The sequence below is a fragment of the Dromaius novaehollandiae genome, chromosome 26 (genome assembly GCF_036370855.1).
Source record: "Dromaius novaehollandiae isolate bDroNov1 chromosome 26, bDroNov1.hap1, whole genome shotgun sequence".
Lineage (NCBI taxonomy): Eukaryota > Metazoa > Chordata > Aves > Casuariiformes > Dromaiidae > Dromaius > Dromaius novaehollandiae.
The window spans coordinates 122114-146118 of NC_088123.1; the positions used below are offsets into that span (position 1 = coordinate 122114).

Here is a 24005-nt window from a genome sequence, read left to right on the forward strand (position 1 = left end):
AATGTATTAATAAACGCTGTATGCTCTGTGGCTGGCCACATGTGTCATATGAATGACATACGAATGATGCATTTGTTACTTATTTTCCTAGATGATTATCAGGGACTCAACATTTTCTGTGGCTCAGGCAAGTAGGTGCTTAGTGCTCACATCACCCTTGTTCTAACAAAACATTTCAACATATGCAGAACTCAGTTATGCTGAAGTTTACATAAATGTGGTGCTCTTGTAAAAGTCATTGACAGAATTAGCATTTTAAATTCCTCATCTTTTTTATGCTATTAAATGCTTTTATCTGTGCAAAACAGTTATAATTCTGAGTTTTGCATCATCACATAGAGGAAAATACATTTTCTATTACAAATATGTGTTGTTTTTTCAAACACCATATTGCTGTATTTTTCTCTCAGGATTTATTCCAGTAGAATGTCATTCTACTTTTCAGAATATTTATTATCCTAATGGGTGCAGTTTCTAAGCTATAGCTCACAGTGCACACCCACACACTGTATCATTGAGCTACATGGGAGTTTGCATTTCTATATAGGTTGCAGTTTTGGGGCAAGGCTGTGCTGTGGGCAGTTCCACCTTATTCAGTCAAATAAGTTCTTACATCACGGCTGCCTGTTACAACTCACTTTCGGTGTACCCTCTTCTGGAAGTTGCATTGACGGTGCTCTTCCTCTGTCTATGCAGCAGGCTGTAAACCCATGGGCTTTCAGTGCTACCTTGCTGTTCTTCATGGATGTAAAGGCAAAGTAAAGGGGGCTGGCTGGGAAAAGGGGCAGCTTCTGCATGGAGGGTGGAAGGGGTACATAGATTCAAACTGAGAGCAGCTCTAGGGGAAGGGAGTAGTCTTGCCTCAGCCACAGGCGAAGGCCAAAAGACTGAACTGCTGGGGCAGGCAGCCACCTCTTGTGCAAGGGGTAGCGCAAGACGCTGGTGCTGCGGTCACCACTGCAGTTGCTGTGCTCACTTAGAGCGGAAGCAGAAGCAGCTGGCAGTGAGCTATGTGTGTGTGCGGGGAGAGGCCCTGGGCATGGTCCTCAGACCAAAGCACAAGGTAGAGTGTGTAAGAGTGTCCAGCACAGCCCTGGCCTTTGGACTCTGCGGTTGGGTAAGCAGTAAGGGCCCCTGGTGATATCCTTGGGCCTAGCATGTAAAGGCACTGCTGTGCTCCTCTGTACATGGAAACTGGACAGTTGTGGCACTGGTGATGGTGAGCAATAGGAATTTAGAGCAGAACGGTGTCTGGAAATTTGAGCTCCCTCCTGTTTTCCCTGTCTTCAGTATTTCCTGTTAAAAGCACAGCCTGATTAAGTCGTTGACTGGGAGGGGATAGGAGCTCAGAAAAAAACCTCCATCAGAACCCACTGGTACTCTCTGACAGAGCACCTGTGTTTTGGAACAACTTTGAATTTTAATCTCATGTCTGGTTCAGACTGTAGAAGAGATGGCTTCAAGGCAGCTAATAGCAGCCCCCCCCCTGTACCTATGAGAGAGTATCAAGAAGACAGAGCCAGGCTCTTCACAGTTGTGCATGATGGGAGTATGAGAGACAACACGCAAAAATTGAAAAGAGAGGTTCAGACCTGATACAAGGGGAAGCTTTTTCCCCAGGAGGACAGCCAAGCAGTGGAGTGGGTTGCCCAGAGAGGTTGTGTAGTTTCCATCCTTAGAGAAGTTTTCAGCCTGGTCTGATCTCAGAGCTGACTCTGATCTGAACAGGAGATTGAGCTTCAAACCTCCCAAGTTCCCTTTCAACCTGAATGATTCTGTGATTGTAAAACAGCATTTTACCTCCTGATCTACAGCAGTTTTGAGTTACTCTTTGAGATATGGGAAAAGTCCATACCGTTTGGGCATCCAATGGTTAGCATTTTTACAGATGGTTTTGTAACTTGTTCTCAGAAACCCCTAGTATTAGGGAACCATAATCTATCCAAACAATCTGTTTAAGGACTTCATTATCATTATAATCCCTACATATCTGCTGTCCTTATCCTTTTATTCCATGTTGGTCCATCAAAAAGCCTGTATTTATGTTCTCACTCAAAGCCTCTTAAACCTGGAATTATCTTCTAGTCATGAAAGACAAAGTTACAGTTCTCTTTAGGGTACAGTCTTCCTTCAGATTAATTGGTGTGAAAATTATTAATATTAACCTATTCTATTTTGAATGCCACAAATCCATTTTTAGGTCCTTAAATGAAAAACTTGTTTAGGTCTTCTAGTTATTTTTCATGTCTCTCCTGTAACAGCAACAAGTTTTTCAATGTAGATACCCTTTTAAAGCCAGTCAGAGTTCTTCAAGAATGCACGATTCCAGTCATATGCAAGAAGTCATAACTCTAAACATTAGTTTCATAGACAAACAGATCTGAAAGAAATCATTCTGTCCAGGATTTTTGCCATGTAAGAGGATTAGTACCTCTACAATTCAGACAGATGTTCAATTTTTTCTCAGAATCCCTCAGAGATGAAAATCCATAATCTGTCCCAGCAATCTGAGGACTTCAGTTTATTTGCAGTAGGAGTATGCTAAAGAGAGGAGGGTTTTTTTTTCCTTATTGGATTGTTCCGTTTGTCTTTGTAATATGACTTTAAAACTGTCATCATCTCCCCTGCTGTTCTGTCTTTAAGGTAAACAACCCTAATTCATGCAGAATTACAGATCTCTGGTAATTTTTAATTTTTTGTTCTTGACTCTTTTCAGTTCATTATCTCTTTTCTCTAGTGCGGCCATGAATCAGCACTGTCATAATGTATAAAAAGAAAATTTACTGGGATGCATTAAGTGCAACCTGTGGTAATGGATTACTTCACGGACATGAAATAATCTTCCCTTGTATTCAGCACTGTGAGGGAACATTTTGTACTACAAAGCCAGAGTGCTATGTTCACTTTTGGGCACTGTTTTTTGTTGCGGGGAGGGAAGCAAATCAGTTGGAGAGAACCAAAAGTAGAGCCACAGAAATGATCTGTGTTTGCCTTTATTGCAACAAGATAGTACACTAATATTGCCTGTTTCCTTTCTTGAAGGAGTGGTACAAGTTTTCCCAATTACATGCAATTGATTATTATTCCTAGAGTGTAGTACCTTCCACTTTCTTCTGTGGTGCTTCATCCCATTTTTTTAAATCTCTTTTGTATTAGTCAAGGTCATTTCAAATTTGAATTCTCTCCTGTTCCAAGAAAATGCCTTCCTTTGTCTTTTGATCGCAATAGTGGAAGTTGTGTATAAAATATATCAGAACAGTTATGAGAGAGTAAATTTAAGTCTTCCTTAACTTAGTGGTGAGAGCACTGTGGGGCAGACAGCGAACCTAAAGTTCTATCTCTGCTTAATTTAAAGTGACATAGGATAAAAATTAGTGACCTCACTTCTCACATGTCCTCCCAAACATCAGTAAACCCCAGATATGAAATTTCAACAGAGTTAAGTTTTCAGGAAAACCTTCATAATTGGATTAAAGAATTTAATCACTGTTTCTGAGATATAAGGATTATTGATAAAATATTTTTATTTATTTCACTTTAAAAAGTTAAATTTAAGTTCAAATGTGATGCTAAAAGAATTTTTTTTACAAATGAGGAAAGCTTATTTAGAAATGTATTTTTAGCAGTTGAAAATCAAACTGCTGTGCTATTGAAGCTATAAATATATTTATTAAGCCTAAGAACTAGCAAATGGTAATTTCTGCTGGAGGATCAGTGTGACTCAGTGGACTAGAGCAGAGTATTTTTTAGATACAGCAAGGGAAACTCCTTAGAATAAATTTTCATGCAGGTCTAAAGACACTGACGCCTCTATTCAGTTGGCCAAAATAGTGACGACAAATGATAAAAGCCATTTAGGCAGAGGGAAGGAAGAGAGAGAAGTTTTGAGTTACTGAGAACTTCTGCAATCTAAATCTCTGTAAAAGAGTTTTAAACTTTTTTTTTATGTCAAATATTCACTAGCATAAAAAGCCTGAAAACTATTGCTCTAATTCAGTATTACATTTGAAAAACAATTATATGTAAACAAGTAAACAGTTTCTGTAAAAGAAGACGGAATACACCTCAATAACACTTTTACATTTATGTCTGCCTTATTTTTTGCAAGCTTTTTCAACATTAAAGTAATGAAGACAAATGCTTATGCCATTAAGACCAAAGTTTGGCCCATAGATGTCTACTCTGAAACAGAATTCAAAGCTGTGACGTTTAGGCTGCAGATACAGTGCACTGAAAGAATTATGATAGTTTGAGTAGGGTCCCAAAATACTACACTGAACAGGGAGCACTCTAAAGCAAGTACACTGACAGAAAGGACCTGCCCTGAGTAGTGAACAATAGAAGTTTGATAAAAGGATGTATCTACAATTCTAGCTCCATCTAGAAAGTGCTGTTTTCTTCTGTGTGGTATTGACAGTTTTTGAGCTTGCTCAAGAAAGTAAGCCTCAGTGTTTCTTCTTTCAAAGACAGAATAGTGACTAAGCTTTCTTAAATGTCACGACTAATGTGATGTGTATGCTACTGTGCTCTGTTTTCTTTTCCTCTCTCTGCACACACATACATACACGTACCCCTTTTCTTTTCCTGAGGCCAATGTCTAGAAAACTTATCAGTACGGTATGTATTGGTATGGCAACCAACATTTAATTTCCTTATCTGCCCAAATGAATTTAAAAACATATTCCTTTACTTCTCACTATAAGCACCTAAGTCCTATTGAGATGCAACTCTCTAGGCACTTTGTGCATTCTTTTATTACAAAGCACATACAAATTTGGTGTATGGTCTCTAACATTACTATGTCATTTTTAGGAGATACTTCTACTCTTCAAATCTCACTTTCTGATACCAGTTACTGGAACAGTTACTTTATAAAGAAACTTTTTAAAAGAGAAATCAAGACAAATCCAGCACAGATTAAATGTTGTATATACAAGTACATGCAAAAACTAAATTGCCATTAAAATAGTCTTGTTTGAAGAAGCACTTTGTCCATACTGGAATTTGCCTAATGAATGTGGAGTTACTTGTAACACCTCTTTAATACAAAGAAGGAACAGGTGAATGTTCTGAATTCTAATTCACAGCCATTTATAATGATCTAAAAAGGCATAATTGAAAGGCTGAGAGAAATCTAGATTTATTTTATTGATTCTGAAAGCAAATATGGTATTGCTGTTTGTCATCTTAGATCACACTGAAAGTTAGATGGTGTGAAGTAGGTATTCATTTTAATAGGAATAGATGAATTTCAGTGAGACTTTTAGTTTAAATAGCATGATAGAAAGCACTACAATATTTAATCACTCTACATGTTTCATTCATTATTTGATGGGCTGTTACAGGTAAAAGTTCTGTTGTTTTTTTTTTTTATTGTGTTACTTCTAAACATGTGCAACAATTGCTGGCCGGTAGAATGTTCTGATTTTAGATTATATAAAGTGTTCTGTTCTCTCAAGATGTTTCTGTAAAGCATAATCTGGCATATCAGCAAAAGTAACAATGATTGCCGGGCTGGGTGAAGTAGTGATGCAGAACCTTTGAATGGGAGCAAAATTTGGGTAAGCTGATTTTGCAAGGGAATTCTACTGTTTGAAAATATTTGCTCTTCTGTACCGTAGCTGTTAAGGAGATGGTGTTGACACAGTTTTCATATCCTGTCATTTATAAAATTGTATTGATAAATCATCCGATCATACTAGAAATTTTAAAATGTTGAAAGTTTGTGAATATAAAGTAATGTCAGTTTACAAACAAACGAGAATAATTAAAGTTTACACATGACACTGAACATTTTTTTTCCTTTAGGCATTCCTAGCAGACACTAGGGACAAGATTCATCTGTCCAGAATTAGACACCTGTGTCTGGGTTGTCATTTATATTTATTTTCTAAGTTGAAATAGAGAGCTATGATGCAATTTGTTTCATTCTAGATGGGTCTGTAGAAGAGATCAGATAAATCATGCTCCGGAAGTGTTTATTTCTCACCACTGGCTTTACGGAATCCAAATGGCTGGCCTAGATGGGAAATTCTACATTGTAAACCTTTGTGGCGAGATTAATTTCAAGCTTAAAATATCTACAGGTAGATATCTACTAGTATGATAGGTGTCTGCATGTCATTATAATCATGGAGATCTGGCCAAGCCTCCAGCTAGAAGCACCTGGGTTTCCCATAGGGCCACATACATGTTTAGATTGTCTTGGATATCCTAAGTGTGTTAAATGGCAGCAGTGGCCTACATGGGGCACTAATGAGAACCTTATGAGCAATTCAACTGAGCAACTGCTATGTAAGGGTATATTGAATTGCTGTCTAGGCGGTTTTCCATTTCCGTGGACTATAATGGATGCTTTGGCACTTTCTTTCTGCATAGAGCTACATGACATCAAAATATAAGTGCCCTAAGCTTGAACTGATCCCGCCTTTAAAGACCAAAAGGTTTTACTAACAATCACCAAAGAGCTCTCTGCTTAATCTTTATAGTAATGAAAATATTGTTTTAAGGTTATGTGCCATTTTTTTTATTTTACTTTTAAATCAGTTGAGGAGCATCCATCCAGTGCACAGGGCATGTTTCTTCTTTAATTCCATTACTCTGTTCTTTACTCAGTCTGCTATTTAACAAAATAAAAACAAAATATGAAGGTGAATGACTTGATTTAAAACAGTCTTAAGAAAAAAACAACACTGTAGCTATAAACCTTAAGTTGTGCTTGATTTCTTCACTTGCACAGAGAAAGTGCACAGTGGTCTGATGTTACAGATACAAATTAATAAACAAATATTACTCTCAAATATGATCATCTGTTTTCAGAACAGGTGCTATAATCTTTCTCTTCTGTGCAACAGTTGTAAAGTTCTGAAATTATACTAGCCTGCTTATTTTAACAACTAACTATAGCATTCTGAATTCCAGTTTAGTAGGAAATCTGTGCATATGTAAGAAAACCAAAAGTCAAAACAGATTTTCTTTTCTATTAGTCATGTAGAGAACTTTGAGGATAATCATTTCTTCTGGCTATAAGCTATCTTTTAGATTTTACCTTTTTTTAATACAAACATACTTGACTACCGATAGACTTTAGTATGTAATATTCTGGTGATGATGTAACTTCAGAAATACATGTCCATTTGACTTAAACAAATTGAAACCTTTAACACCTATATGTTTGCAGTGTGTATATGTGTGGTTTACTGTATGAAAACAGTTTTGTACCACAATAGAACTCTATCTTAAAGGTGGCATTTATGAAGGATACAGATTTTTTTCCTGAGACAGTGGAAGGAACATCTTTGAGTCAGTAACAATATTACACTTCTCCACCTCTTGTTGAAACTGAAAAGTGCATACATACATGTATATATATATATATGTACATACATTTTGCTTCTAATACAAATTAATAGTAAGTTGTATGACTAAAAATAAACAGAATTTTCTACAGCAAAAAAATCCTTTGTTGAACAGTACAATGGGGAATATTTTTTTATATATTAATACCTACTTCAAAGACCATTTAGCTGTCTTTTTACAGTACAGAAGAGGCTTTTTATGTTTAATCCATTTGAAGCCTAAAAAGCAAACCAGTTTTCCACTTTTTATAAAGAATGCTTATTTATATGCATTTTGTGTATTGAATCGGATAGAGGTTATTTTTTATCATTATGAAGTGTTCATATAATTAAAATCTTTGTTTCTATTTCTGTGCCTTGTTTTCACAGACTAAAACTGGTATTGCATTGTTGTATGATGAAGTATCTGAAAATGCCTATGACATCCGACTGAAGCTTACAAAAGAGGTATTAACAATTCAAAAACAAGATGTCGTCTGTGTTAGTGGAAGTGATCACAGTGCAAATGTAAGTGCTTCTAGATTTCTATGTTTTTGACTGTATATTTTAATGTCTTCTACAGAGATCAGAATATGCTATTGGAGTGCGAGATATGTTATTCGGTAATAGAAAATATGTAATGATCAATATTTCTTTTGTGCGTATTTGGATTCTTGTAGGTAAGAACTTATTTTTTTATCTACAAGATGGTATGTGTCCTTTATTCTGACATGACATTACAAGAAATTAAAAATCTATAAATATTGAGAGTACAGTATTCTTCCACCAAATATCGTTAGCTTATTAAATGAAAAAAAATAAAAGCAAGAAAAAGCTGTATTTCCAACTGAAAGCATTTTAAGAGTAAACTAATACAAGGACTTTTCTTCATTGATGCATCAAGTATCAACAATTGTCTGTTCAAGGGCATAGAGCTGGCTGGGAGAACACTTGACAGATACTTACTTGCTTCATTTTAATTCTTCTTCAGCCACAGATGGAGCTTACTCAGTGCCAGCATATATATGGTGTTGTGTTTTTTTTTTTTTTTTTTTTTTTTACCCAAATTCAGTTACAAAGTTTTTCTAAAGCATGTGGTGTCCTTAAGCTATAGAAAAGTCTTCTGTATCACCATTTAATATTGTTGCTAGAAAATCTAGAGACATTTTGTATAATGAGTACAACAATGGCATCTGTGTTTTGGACATCTTCAAATAGCATCTTTTATTTCCTCATATGAAAGTGTTCCTCTTAAATCTAAGTGTAGATATCCCAAATTTACTGAGTAAAATAAATTTCATGAACCATGCTGGTATTCGCTAGAACAATGCATGGCAGCCTCCTCAGAGGGAGGGCAAAAAGGGAGTCTTTTGTCTATTTGTTATATGGCACATTTCATCTGAACATAAAATCTAGCACTAGGAGTTATCATGTAAGTTTATGATATCCTGTTGAGGATTAAGAGCCTAAAAGTATATAGGGGTATCTGTATATGCATACACACACGCACGCACGCATGCACGTATACATGTGTGTGCATATGAGAGCGAGAGTGAGAGCCTGCTTATGTAACACATACATACATAAATTTCTGCTACAGTAAATATCTGTATTTTTTGTTTAATATCACACAAAAACAAACAGCTTTTAGAAGTTAGAAACTATATACTGGTTTCAAACCTTGTCTGTGTAATTCAATGGAACGTGACTTGCTTTTAAAAATGTGCAAAAAGACTGCATCAGTGGGCAGCTAGTGGAAGAACACTTAGTGAAGTGAAAGGCATGTCACATTCCGGTTGGTTTGCTGAAATAAATATAAGCCTGAGCCAAAAATTGTCAGCTTGTGTATACTTTCCACTTCACTGAGAAACATGAAAAGGTGCAGACTTTAACTACAGACATTATTGGTAGCACTGAGAAGTTGTATGCAAACTGTGGTTACAAAAGTCATAGTAAAATGTTTTATGGCTGCAATTCATGGTGTCTGTACATATAAGCATACATGATGGCTCTGGTCTTGGTGGCATCTAGATGCCTTTTGTATAAATTTTCTTTCATTGAAAAAGAATAGAAATTCATCCTATTCTGAGATAGTTCTTGACTGAATTAGCACAGGCTAGTTGCATCTGAGAAAAAAAAGAAGTATCAAATCTGTATCTGTATTGATCATCTTTCATTGAGCAAAAAAGCAAGCCTGATGCACTTTACTGCTACATTTTATGTGTCCCCTAAGTAGCATTTCCTGGAAGAAGACAGGACAGGAAAACAGGCTCTGATAATACTTGGAGTTTTAAGATAAGAAGTAGGATTTTGAAAAAAGTTCTGGAAAGTAAGAGTCAATGTAGTGTACCAGAGCTCTGACATGTAGCCACTGTGTACGAAATGAGCTGAAGATCCTAGGTTGTATTTCATGACGAGTAACAATTAGGTAGGTAAGTTAGTAGGTAAGCCTAGAGATAAGGGCATAGCCTGGGACTACGTCAGAAAGTAAACAGCTTTTCCAGTATATAGAAGTAGCATTAATGTGTAGAAGTGAGGGAGTTTCATATACAGTTCAGATGGCAATCTAGGTTTGAGTTGCAAAGTACTATGTGGCTCTAGATATGAAGTTCATTAAGAAGGAATTCTTCCTCATTGCACTGTTTGTAGGCAACATGGTAATTCTGCCAAGCTGACCTTTCCAGGAAAACACTGAAACATCAGGTGATCATACACAAACAACTGGGTCTTCCTCAACCTGTCCAGTTGCCTATACTGTGGTAGAGCCTATAGCTTTGTACTTTTCTAAATTCATTTAATTCTCATCTTCACATGTTATTTTGATGTTACGGCTGAACTTTTTCCTTGTTTTCTTTAATGGACAGGATAATATTTTTCTCACTATTTTTCTCCATATTGCTATAATTGGTGGGGGGGTTTTTTAAACAAATGCATTGAATTTATATAATAGAAATTATAAATTGAAAAACTGAATTGTTTTGAAAATCTTAATCTTTATCATTTGTTTATGATAATATTACAATATTATTACTATTACAATATTTATTGATTGTTTACATTAATCCTAAGTTATCCTTAAGTTTTCCTCAAGTTTTTTGTAGGTTTTGTTGCTGAAGACTCTAAAATGTAAATTACAAAGCTCTTACCTGTTGCTTTTCTGTGGGCCTTTCAAGATCTTCTCAAGTTGTCCCTTCTTGAAAGTGTTATCTTCAATCTGCATGAGTTTCTGTTGTCAAACTCAAATGAGAAAAATGGATTAAATCAAGGCTTCGTGGCAATATTTGCTTTGGTTTACTTTGGACCAAATAGAAACTTTTGGAGCATTAGTTTTTAAAATAAATGCCAATTGAGTGTAATGTAAAGATGAGCATTTTAGTTTTTACAGAATATAAATTACCAATATATAGGAACTCAAAGGCAGAATTTGAAATCAGGGTGAAATAGCTGGAAGTCCTCTAGCACTCTCTTTGCTAACTCTAAAATTTTGAAGAAAAATTCAGAAGAGCTAAATGTTTGAAGTGTTTCAAGAAAATAATTTTGCTTGTCCTCTATATGACTATGTATAATTCAATATATTAATAGAAAATTGTAACCTGAAAGGCATTTCTATAGCAGTTATAGACAATCACATTGTCTTACTGATTTATTCTCCTCCTTTCTATACTTTGCCTTTATTATTTATTATTCATAGTTAATCTGTATTTTGCACACAGCCATTCATCACACTATTTCCTTTATAACAAAAACAGAAATAACTCATTTGCTTTCTTTATGTAATCATCTCAGATATGTAGGAGGAAAAAAACTTCTGCTTTTAGAGTTGCTTTTCGTAGGTGGAATATGTGAATGGGAAAATATTGAAAGTTCTGTATCTACTTGTGACAGTACTTAATTCTCTAGCCAGTTTTGTGGAAAGCATTCCATGTTACCTGTTCTGCTCCGCTATCAGTTCTTTCTCATATACTTCCAGCCTCCATGGGGCCGACCAGTTCATTGAGCTTGTGCAATACAGAGGACTACACAAGCCACTGGGGTGGGTTGGACTTTCAGCAACACAGATTGCTCCATAAGCATCTCACATTGATTGTACAGATAAAAGGCAGGTCCTCTCACTGTAAAATACTACTAAGAGTAAATTACTTCTACTAGCATCATCTTGACCTTTACTTGTTTCGTATTTTGTCTCTGCCATACATTTTTAAACACTGAGAAAGCTGTTCACCTGTTCATGAGAAAATGTAGAGCTGGTTTTCTGTAATTTGATGGCAGTTCATCCCATTTCACTAGCCCATTTCACTAGACATTTGACTTGGATGTAAAATAATAAGGGAGAGGAATGTGGTTTGTGGAATTCAAGGTATGTATAGAAGAAATAGGTAAAGAAAGAGTTGTCTTTGCATTTCGATACCAGATTCTACACAATAGAAAAGATGGCTTTTAAATATGTAAAAAAATCCTTCCAGAAGTGGAACCACTGTGGGAAATAATATGTTCTCAGTGTTTGATTATATATTATTTGATTATCTCTCTATATATGTTATTAAATATGTGTTCCTTCCAACAAAATGTTTCAGTCATTCAGACTTGGAAAGTCCAAGCACTCCAAACAAGTCTTTGTGACTTACTTCACAGGGTTCTCATTGGTAGGAAAAAGGAGAATGTATGGGAGAATCATTCATAGAAGCAAAATTTGAAAATACTGACAGAAAAACAGGTAATTTTTTTTCAGGATGAATAGTTTAACAATACCCACAGAAGCAAATTGGTTGTATGGTAGCTAGGGAAAGAATCCATTATCAGTTAAAGGAGAAACAGGACGGCATTTGTTTCTATGCTTTCATAATATGATGTGCTTTACTAAGATGTGATATTTCTGTAATTTTTTGCTTGTCCACTTGTTAAAATTAGTTTCCCATATATTGCTAGTGCCTCACTATCTTACTATCTAGTAAGTGCTATCTTACTTCTCCTGCTGTCAGCCCAGTTTTATGCCTCTCCACTTTTCATAAACATTTTTTCTTTTCCTTTCTATTACCTTTCTGTGTCTATTCCCTGCGAAGTCCACTTGCAAAGTAAGAAAAAAAAAATGCATTTAGCTTTTTATCACTATTAATCAGTCCCTCCCACAGAGCTGAATTGTCTCTGACTTGATCAGTGGTAGAACAAATAGGTTTCTGATGCAGGCTCTTGGCTTGTTAATTGGAAGAAGACTCTTCAGAGGCTTTTGGGAGACTAATATAATTAGAATAACAAAAGCTTCACATTCTGGGCACACAGTCCAGTTTCACAGGTCTTGTCTTAGCTGGAGTTTGCCACATCGAGATAAGGTGGGTGAATAGGGACAAAAAATAGCAAGACTGGTTGTTTTGTTGATCCAAAAAAAAAAAAAAAAAAAAAAAAAAAGAAAGAAACAAGCATCTGAATGTACTGTTTAAATCTCTGATGAGACTGCTATGACTTTTTTTCTTTATAACTCAGATGCTAATAAGGACAGAAAAGAACGTTCTTTTAGCACACCTCTAGAGAATAGGTCTGCATTAAAAGTTTCTTTATACCCCAAGTACATTTCTGTCTAGGTAACTACTAATACTACTGTTTGCCCAGTGCCCATTCTGCCATAAGAGCTAATAACTAACATTTCTATTTATCTGGAAATATCAAGCTGGTGATTAAAGAAAGACTTCTTTTTGAAAATTAGATTTTTTTGTATGGAGGAAATACATTATTTAGCCTTTTGTTATTTATTTTCCATACTCTGGGAAGCTGGCCTAGATATTTAGAAGACAGATATCAAATAATGCTTTAGGATATATTATTAAAGATCATAAGCTCCTGTTGCTGTCACTTTGAGAACAGTTAGAAGTTTATATCACAAAATAAATAATAAATATGAGTATTCATCAGCATGACAAACAGAAAATAACTTTGGTTTATTATTAAAGGCAAAAAAGTAACTAGCATTGACAAAAATAGTAATAAATGTACAGAGGAGAATAATAAAAGGGACACTGTAGATATCCCTGAAAAAAAAATCTCCCTGAGATATGGTCAGAATCTAGCTGAGGTTAAGTGCCCTTACCAACAAGGTAGAAAAGAGAGCAATACAGTATCAGTATTTCTGTGTTGCTAACCAGACAAACAGGCAGACAGATATATGCATCCTTTATTAAAATTTAAATTAATCTGTTATTGTACATGGGGCCATGACAAACTGTCAGGATTGGTAAATTGCTACTGTATATATTGCAAAAGATTGTGCAACAGTTAAAAATCTTCGATAGCTAGATGCAGAATATCTGACTGTGTGGAAACATAAGCATCTTTAGTGATAGAACAGGACACCGGTGGATACAGCCTCTATTGTTCATCTTTGCCTTCACACCTGCCAACATGTAACAGCGAATGCCATTGAAATTATTCAGCTAAAGAACAGCTGTGTTCTGGAAGGATTTAGCTGTAACTCTTGTTATAGCATGTCTTTTTACTTGAAAGAAATCAGCTTATTCTTAATGGAAAAAGAAAGAAATATAACTATATATTGCCACTGGGGCCATATATGTAATAACAATTAGCAACTCTGAAAATCCAGATTTGTAGATGATCTGCACAGCCTTTATCTATATTGTTGCTCTCACAGTCTGGGATCAGTCCAAGTCTCAAATCTTCTCTTATCACCAAAGATAGCTCCTGTCCCAAATTAATCTTACAACTCAGTGAGGGAGTTCCTGGAGATTCTTGTGAACTTTTACCAATACTTATACCAATATTGTCACTGAGAAATCTGTAATATGATCACCACACCCTGGAGAATGAACTACACTGTGGTTTCTCAGACTCATCCTTATTAGAATAGATCACAAGATAATTTAGATTGAAAGGGATCTGTGGAGTCATCCAGTTCAACCTCCCACTGAGATAGGGGTGGAGTCATCTAGTGCAACCTCCCACTGGAAGCAAGGATAGCTTCCAAGTTTGTTCAGGTTGCTTGGGGCCTTGTCCACTCAAGTTTATAATATCTCCAAGGATGGAGATTCCACCATCTCTCACCAGGGCAGCCTGTTCTAGTACTTAACCACTTTCACTGTGAAATTATTTCCCATTATACTCAACTGGAATTTCCTTTGCTGCCAGTGGTGACTGTTGCCTCTCCTCTTTTTATTGTGCACCTCTGAGAACAGTCTGGTTCAGTTTTCTTTATAATCTTCCTTTAGGTTGGCAGGCTTTAAAAATAGAATGAGTGACTTCGTTTTACTCTATCAAAAATGAACTAAGACTTTGATCTGCAGTAATGGAAATAGTTATAACAACATAAACTGATAAAAACACCTTATTACACTTAGCAAGGATCATCTACAGCTGTCCCAGATCTCAGCTTGCATGTGAAAAGATCTGCTTTGCCTCTGTACAAACCTCTACTGGTCCTGGCATGCCTCAGTCAATTTTTATAGCTGCATTTTTTTTCCTGTTGCTTTGGGGTAAAGATGACATCCTGTACAAAAAAACAAACAAACAAACAAAAAACCTGTGTTAAAAGTTCCAACTATCTCTTATATTCACAGTACTCTCTTGCTTTCTGTTTACCTGTCTTTTATTACAGCTTACCTCCTTTTCATGGCACTGGAGAATGAAGCATCACATGTTGCCATAGAGGATTACTGCATGCTTTTCTCTCTATTGAGGTTTCTTGACCTGTATTTCCATTTTCTGCTTAATTTCTTCCACTTCCTGACAAGTTACAGTGTCTTTTTAAGACTATAAAACTATTTCTAAGACTATAAAACAGTATTTTAAAAATCACATGGATTTAGGGCTAAAATTTATACAGACAGCCTTTGAGCAAAAAGCTTCTGCTGAAGGCTAAACATGTTACAACCAACAGTATAACACATTCTGTTGTAAAACCGGTCTTTGATTTCCACCCTCCTCCAATACATGGAAGAGCCTTTACATTACTTTTCATTGCATTATATAACAGTTTACCTAGTTAAGGGTAAGGTGCTGGTGGTTACAGTTCCCGAGAGAGCCGTATTAACAACCCTTAGAAATACATGAATATGGCAGATTCAGTCTTAAGTGGCTGTGAAATTTAGGTGAAACCTTCACTGTTTTCTTAAGATTTGTGATACTCATGGTCTTTCATAAAGGCTGTGGGACATATGTAAGTAGTAACAGGAGTCAGTAAGGAAGCAATCAAAATTCAGTGTTTTTTGGCATTTAATTAATTAATTAAATTTAATAATTTGTTTTTTGATCCCAGACTACAAAGTACTGCAACAAGGAACCTCTCTAATCCAGTCCTAGATACTGGCATTGCAATTCTTCTGAAATGCTGAATGATATGTGAAGTCTACTAGCCTTATCATGGGTGCCTATACTAGTCAGTGATAAATCATAATCCAGTACCATCTCTAGTTACAGCTGTCATGTACACTCTTTCTCCCAGGCATAGTTTTTCTTCTGACTTCCACCTTGATAGAATTTTGGCAAATGCAGTCCCTTCTGTAGTTTAAAATCCTTATTTCTAGCAAGAGTGTTGGGCAAAGGGCAGACTGCATCCAGTAGGAAGTGGAAGTGTGCTGCTCATCAGCGAGCAGTGAGGGTTATGTGAGTGTAGGTGGAAATCTCAATACATGGCAGAATATTAAATATATGCAGAGCAATATGCTGAGGAAGCTCTGGGATTGAACAGGTGGAGGGGTGTAGCTGAGAAAATCCTTGTCTGCGGTGATCTCCCCACCAAAGGATTTTACATATTCTTGTTCTGCCCTGGATGTCTGCATTTGGTGATACATTTTACGTTTACATTTTACATTCTCACAGCATCTGTCTCTTCAATCATTTTTTATCTTATAACTTCCTGTGGCAGCTTCAGCAATAAGAAAAGATTTGGCTGATATCTTAAGTATCTTCATCTTCTTATCCCTTTTTGTATCATGCTATTTCTTTCCTTGCACCCATGTGGGACTTGTTACAGACTTGTTTTAGCTCTTCTTATTGTACCTTTTTGTTCCACTTCTTCCTGTCCCCTGAATATTTCCCAAGGGATTGGCTGGTAAATTCTGCATTATTGTTTAAGGCTGGCTTTTGTTTTGTATCGTCACCCTGCCGTGTCACTTGGAGAAAATTTGGTGCCTTCTTTCCAACATCTAAGATGGCCTTTTGAGGTTATTCTTTCCAGTAGAGGAGATTACAACCACAGAACTGGGAGTAAAGTTTCTTTATCTAATAAAAACAACAAAGACTTTGAACTACTATGAACAATGCAGCAGTGAATGATTTCCTTGCTTGCATTTTCCTAGCTTGCTGTTTAGCCACTTACCTTGCTTAAGTTAATAGTGTGTTATGGTTTGAGATGGAGCTGGCAATGTGGAGGCTAGATGGTCTCAGGTACCAAAGCATGTTTAATCACAGATATATGGACAAGTGACACAGCAGCCTTACAATGGAGGAGGTGGCAGGAAGAGTTTGGGCAGGCCAAATGTTGACATTTCTCCTATGACCTGCCTGTGCCCTGGCGGTGCAGACCAGGTGGCCCTGGAGGACACGGGGGGGGGGGGGGGGGGGGGCAAGTGCCCTTGGGCACTCCGGCAACCTCCATGGGCGCTTTGCTGGGTCCACGCGGCAACCTCAGCACTCTCGGCTATGGGTGAAAATGCCTGGTTCTGATTGGCTCAAATTCCCGTGGCACCTGGCGATTGGCTGTTGCTGGGGAAGGGGGCACACACAGCCTGCCCCTCTGGAAGGTTCTGCATGCTGTGGCAATGGCATGTTCACGGCTTTCAGTGTGATTACCAGGTTGTTTACCCTAAAATTACTCCCTTATTCTTGTCTGCTTCTTTCTAACTATAGTACAACCAGTGCCAACTGCCAAATAGTCATGACTGCCGGCTAGCATCTCCTAGCCTTGTTATGATTTATCTTGGATACAAAATAGATTGCATGACGAACAATTGTTTAAATAATTATTTCTCCTTTTCTAGAAGGCCTTTCTTTGCTGTATGAGCGTACTTTTTTAGAAAGAACTCAAATTTCCAAGTGTTTATGTTTGTGTATATTACTTTTATAGCCACCTAGGATCATTACATATATATATGCTGAAAATATATATATATACACACACACACAGTATATATATATATGTACTATATATATACACAGTATATATATATATATATATATATATATATATATATATATATATATATACATACTGAATCTTCTCCCAAATATATCCCTTTATATCAAATTGTGTGGAAAGCTTAAAGTACCTCCTCATGAAATCTCTCCCCTTGTTCATTAACGCACAAATAGAATACTCTTCATAATGAAGGATCCCCTTCCTCGACTGCCAGTGCTGGATGTTGACAATCTGGTAATGATGACAAAATGGGTAGACATTGATGGGTGGATGTAAAATCCTGCTACAAAACACTAAACTGAATTCTGTGATTGTTCAGTGACAGACAGCAAGCAGCACCAAAAATTAGAACTATAATTGGCTGCTGACATTGGCCCTTAAGCTCCATTCACATCTCTAGAAAAGTCTTTTATATATTTGTATCCATCCACATGCAGAGATAAACTTTTCTATCAAACCATTGTGTTTTAAAAGAACATAATAGGTCACCTATGTCAAGAGCTATCTCATAACTAAAAGACAGGTGTTTGGCCACATAGTTCTCCAAATTACATTTAAAAAGTATCATAAGGCAGGTCTCGATGTTCTTTGAGAAACTTTATTAAAGCTGTTGGTTGTTTTCAGCTATATCATTCTCAGGAGTTAGGTCTGTGAGCCAGAGTTTATGATTTATTTGTAGGGAAATACACTTAAAATGAGGAGGGTAATTCATGTTTTTCCTGACATAGAAAGATTTCAGAAGTGGATTAAAAACTTTTTGAAAAATATATAGTATTAAAGGATAGTTTCAGTAGCAATGGAAATTGTTACAACCTCCACTTTATGCCTCCAGTTACCAACTAGTCTTGCTATCTCTTGCTCTTCTATTTGGTGTCTATGTTTTCAAGTTTGCATTGCATTTGTTTTTCAACATATTCTTGCATCATTCTTGGAGTTCTTTAAAGTTTTTGCCTTGCTGCTGTCTGTTTCAATATTGATGACTGAGATCTTTTAAGCTCCCCAATCTGTTTAGTTATATGTGCTATTTCAATCTAGAGCTCTCCTGAAATTCTCTCTCCCTGAAATTCTCTCTCCCAGGGCTTCTAAAACCTTTTGGGACTACATCTAAGCAAAAAAATGCAGGCTTAATTAACAACTGTATTTTTGGTACTGCTTTCATGCTTAAAGCTTTGGAGAGCTACAGGTTGTTGAAAGCGACATAAGTACTGAACTGCATCCTGCCCAAGTCTGATTTCATCTGTGGTCTATGCCTGTCAGCATCTTAGGTTAGGGCAAAATCCTCTCTGCTTATTCACATCGTGAACAGCTTTTTTATGCATTGCAGTTGTTTGCCCTTGTGCACAGAACAAGATCTTGTTCTGAAATAAAGCCCTTGTCTCTGAGCTACGTACTGTGACAAGATATAAACCCACTGGTTGTGCTCTGGCCTCCCTTCAGAACAAATGTTGTTCCATGAGCATGATAGTGACTGAGGAACAAACAAGTTGATCACTTCTAAATATTACTTCTAACCACAAAATGTAGTTTAACTCCACCCTTTCACTTTTGCAGCTACAAGGGTTTTTTTTGCCTAGAAATTGCTTTTGCTTCTGTCGTGATGACTGCTGATGTTAGTCTTTCATGAAAAGCAAAGTGCTTCCTTAAATGCAGTTGCATTGTCTTTGAACATATCTAAGCCTGTTCATGGTCAACAACCATGAACTCCAGTGTTTCCATGCTTTGGAACAAGACAAAGGTTTTATTCAGGCATGTACAACTGGATTTCTGGATTGCTCCTTCCCCCCCCCATAAGCTACATTTTCATTTAAAGGCATTTAAAGGACTTTTTTTTTTAATTAAATACTGGCTTTACCAATAAGATGCTTTTTTTATTTACCCTTTTGGTTGTGTTCTGTGCTCTGACTGTCTGCCCTAACAGGTGGCTGGACTCACTTTCACAGAGGGTCCTGTCCATCCTATAGTTCTCTCTACCATGCACCTATAAAATTCCAGGAAATAGCTTTTTAACACTGGATATCTAATTGGCAGCAAGAACAAAAGCGCAAAAATTGAAATGAACTCACAGACAACATTCATATCTGCACACAATCCCTATATGCTAATTCTTGTGAGTCGACTTTGGTTTCTTGGACCAAAGAGACAGTGTTTAGGAATTTTATTTCTATTCAAACCTTAAATAGAATTCACAGGAAGAATTCATCTTATGCACCTACATTTTCTAACTTTTCATTTTATGACCTTTCAATGATTTCAGTTTTTCCAGAAACAGATAGCAGATTTAGTAGAGATATCAAGATTGGAACCCATCATTTTGCAGTGGGATTTACGCCCAGAGTTAGGCTTTGTTTCAACTTCTCCATTTGTTTGTCTTACCCATCTGTTACAGGCTTTTGCCTGTCATCTTAAATTTCCAGTTCTGTGTAGCAGTACTTTTTTATGAAATGATAGATATGTTGGTCCTTGAAACCTCTTGTTATTATTATAGGGCTATGTAAAAAGTGTTAGAAGTAATCTTAATCTTGCAAATTCCATTATTCTGTAATATTAAGAAAATTATAGTCCTATTTGGGCTTTGGCAGTGAGTGTGTATTTCTGCGCTTCCCTCTAAAAGATTCCTTGATTGTAAATTTAGGGGAAAAACTGAACATCTAATTTTATAAAATTTTGTGACGAAGTATTGACCATACAATGCTAAAACTTTATAACAATGAGAATGTTACTGGCCTACTCTTTTTTAAAATTAACTTTTCAAAGAAAAAACCTGTTTCCAAAATATACATTTCTCCACAGTAAACTAAGTCAAAATGAAACAGCTAGGCTATACAGTCACAGAACTGCTTCTGCCTACCATGCACTTAGGTAAATCTGTTTTCTCTTTTTATGTTGGTACTTTTGATACTGGTCAATTTAATCTGTTTCTTAAAGCTTAGAAGCTAGCTAATATCATTCCCAAAATGTTAACCCAATTCTTAATGATAGGTATTACACAGCCAGTATCACTTGGAAAACTGGACAATTGAATCCTTGTCTACTTGCAATAATAAAAGGTCCCACAAAGGTAGGAATGTTTCATATTGGTATCCTGAACAATTACAGTTTTAATAATTACATTCTGTCTACTCAAATGCACCTTGAAGTTCCATGCAGTCCACTTATTCTTCCTCTAATCTCCTAGAAACCAGAGACCCAAAAGCCTGTTATGCTATCTGCTGTAAGAGGTACAGAATTACTTCTGCTTTGTAGCACAATTTGAGTAAGTGATCTTTATAGTGTACACATCGAGTACTTTGGAAACCTTCAGAATGAATGGCTTTAATGAATAAAAAATTATTAAAGGATATAATTAGTAAAACAAAACACTAGTTAAAAACAAAATAGTATTAATTTCAGATTTTCTGTTCAGATTCAGATTGATAATTTGTAACACTTTCTAAAGAGTTTTCCTTGCCTATACAGAAATAATATTACACAGTTATCATACAGTCAACTGTAGCGCTATATTTTTGTGGTTGTTTCTTAAGACAGCTACAGATGTCTGCCTCACTTTAGCCTCAAACCATAAATAAATTAATCTGAATAGAAAAATTATACATAACATACAGGCAACTAAGAGGTAAAATAAGCTGTCTCTATATTTGAATTATACAAAAACATTAGGTTTTCATCATGCATAAAGTTATCATTTATGTCTTCAGAAGATTTGGTTTTTTACAAATATTAGAGTTTGGTTTTGGCATGAAGTTCTTGTATTAGAATTTTGTTTCATAACTGCATACAAAACTAGTATAATTTTCTGTCCAAGTTTCATTGCTGTGAAATTTTGTCTGCATAAGTACTGATTCAGACCTAAGATCTACTGAGTCTAGTATCCTTTTTTCAAAAGGAGCCATTAATGTATCCCTAGGAAAGGATAAGGATAGGGCAGGAATATATGATGCTTTTCTTAACACTTTCCCTGCCTGAAGTTATTCAGGGTTTTCCGAAGCAAAATGTAGTTTGTATTAGCTCTTAACAGAATTATTTTCCATGTCCAGTCTAGATTTTCAGCATCCAAAATTTTTTTCTCATCAGACGCTATAGATCTGCTACTCATTGCACAAAGAATCACCCGTTTTTGCTCAATCTGAGCCTAGCTCCTAACAGTATCATTTGATGCCTCCTAATTCATGTATTGCAGAAGATGATAAAGACTGGTTCCTATTCACTGTCTTCCATGCCACTTGTGTTTTTTTAAGACTCTCCTGATCCCCAGTCCATCTCTCTTCCTGGCTGAGGAGTTACAGGCTATTCTGTTATTCTTTGTACAGAAGCTCTTTCGTCCTTCCATCATCCTTATTGGCCTTCTCTAAACCTTTTCCAGAAGTTTTACATATGAGGGGACCAAATTGGTATACATAATTCAAGGATAGGTGAACTTTGGAATTTTACAGTGGTATAATTTACATATATGTATACCTGTATATATACATACCTGTATACACACACACACTCACACATATATTTATTTATATATTTTATCTCTATTCTTTTGCTTAGACTTCCTAAAATTTGATCTGTGTTTTTGACCACTGCTGAAGACTGAACTGATGTTGTTGTGGAACTATCTATTTTAACCCCGAGGTTTGACTCCATTATAGAAATAACTGATTTAGAAATAATCCTAACTTTATATAAAAGTAATATATGTGGGGGAAAAAAAGTCTCTCTCGTTAACACTTATCTACTATTGTCTTTTATCTGCTATTTTATAATTACTATTTCATGAGATCCTTCTGCAGATATTCCAAGTTCACTCATCCTTCTTGTCTCAGGTATAAGCAGTGAAGATAATCTCACTATCTGACCCTGGTGATTTGCTATGTTATTTAGTCAATTTGCTCCTAAAGTTATTTCAGAATCATACAGATCCATATATCATTTGTGCTACAAGGAGTATTGGAGGAACATTTCTATTTTCTTTCACAGTAAGCCCTAATGAAAAGTGTTCATTTATCTTCCCTCTAACAGCTTTATTTTCTCTTAGTACTCCTTTATATCTTCATCATAAATTGGCCCTGCAGTTTCTTTGGCAGACCTCCTGCTCCTGATATATTTGAATATTTATTATTATTTTTGATTGTTTTTGATTCTTTGATTCTTTGATTCTTTGTTTCTTTTTGTCAGTTTTTTTTTGAACTCTCTTTACTTCCAATGTCTAATTCTGTTTTTATATTTCATTTGCTTATGTTCCTTTCTCTTGTCTTCATTTCAATATGATGTCCACTCCTTACATCTGATAACCTCTCTTATCCTGCTATTTAGCCATGCTGCTTTCATTTTGTCTTTGTTAAGCTTTGTTAAGCCACATTCAGTGGCTCTGCATTTCCAGCGTGGTAACCTTAAGTAGTCTTCACACCGCCTATGAAGATTTAATATTCAACTTTATATTCCTTTTTACCAAACTTCCTTACTTTTGCATAATTCCTCTTTTGGGATCAAAATTGCAGTGGAATTTTTGAACTTGCTGCTCTTGCAGATGTTGAATCTGAAGTACACAGTGGTTGCTGCTACAGAGTAGATCCTTTGTGGTATTCAAGACAGGAGCAAGTGTTGCATCTAATCTTTGAGCTCCATAAGCAGCTGCTCCATGAAGCAGTCACTGATAGACACCTACATTTTATTGATTGTGTTATATTCTGGTGTGATATTTGTCTGATCTACATGAGGTTAATTTAAATCTGTCATCAGTGTTATATTTCTCATTTTCATCACCTCTTTGCATATCTCGGTTACTGTTGTCAACCTAGTTGACTCGTATCGTTGTAATATACAGTCTTGCTTGTATTTAGCTTGGAATCCACAGAGATTCTGTTTTATTTGATGAGGTAGTTGGTTTATTAGTTTTCTTTGAGTCTAAGCTCTTTTTTCTCACAGACCCTCTACTCTGCTGTTCATGCAGACTATTTTACCTTTACTATATGTATGTATATTCATGTATAGTTTTCATCCTGGCATTACAGTCGTCTTCTACCTCTCCAAAAACCCTTCACTTGAGCATACAGCATTTCTCTGCTTATATCCATAATACAAGCATAGTCCACAATAATGTTCATCTGTACTTCTTTCCCAGCCCTACAGTTTAAAATTTCACTTACAGCCTTCCTGAATTTTAAGTACCAGCAGCTTTGGCTTATTTACAGGCCAGATGAAGTGTGTGCCTCCTGAACAGGCTCCCTTTATTTCTAAAATTCCTTCAGTTTCTGATGAATCTGAATCCATATTTCTTGAGTTCTCTTTTCAGGCAGACATTAGAGCTTTGTCTGTCTCCTCAGTCCTGTGGGGAGTATTGGAAGCATTTTGGGGAATCTTACTATAGAAGTGCAGGTCTCCAACTTACTTCCTTGCAGTCTAGTTTTTATCTCTAGAGCTTATTTCCTGAATTTCCTTATGTTGTTGGTACTCATGTATATCAAACCTGCAGACTCCTTCCTGTTTTTTTCTGGGCTGAGCAAGATTCCTGTGAGATGTATCACCTTGCACTTGACTGACTA

The 24005-nt window shown here is 36.1% G+C and overlaps 1 pseudogene; it reads left to right on the forward strand.

The window, feature by feature from the left end:
- Positions 1-1039: 1039 nt before the first annotated feature.
- The window catches only part of LOC135323653 (gamma-2-syntrophin-like), a 112774-nt pseudogene continuing 89808 nt past the window's right edge, over positions 1040-24005 (forward strand).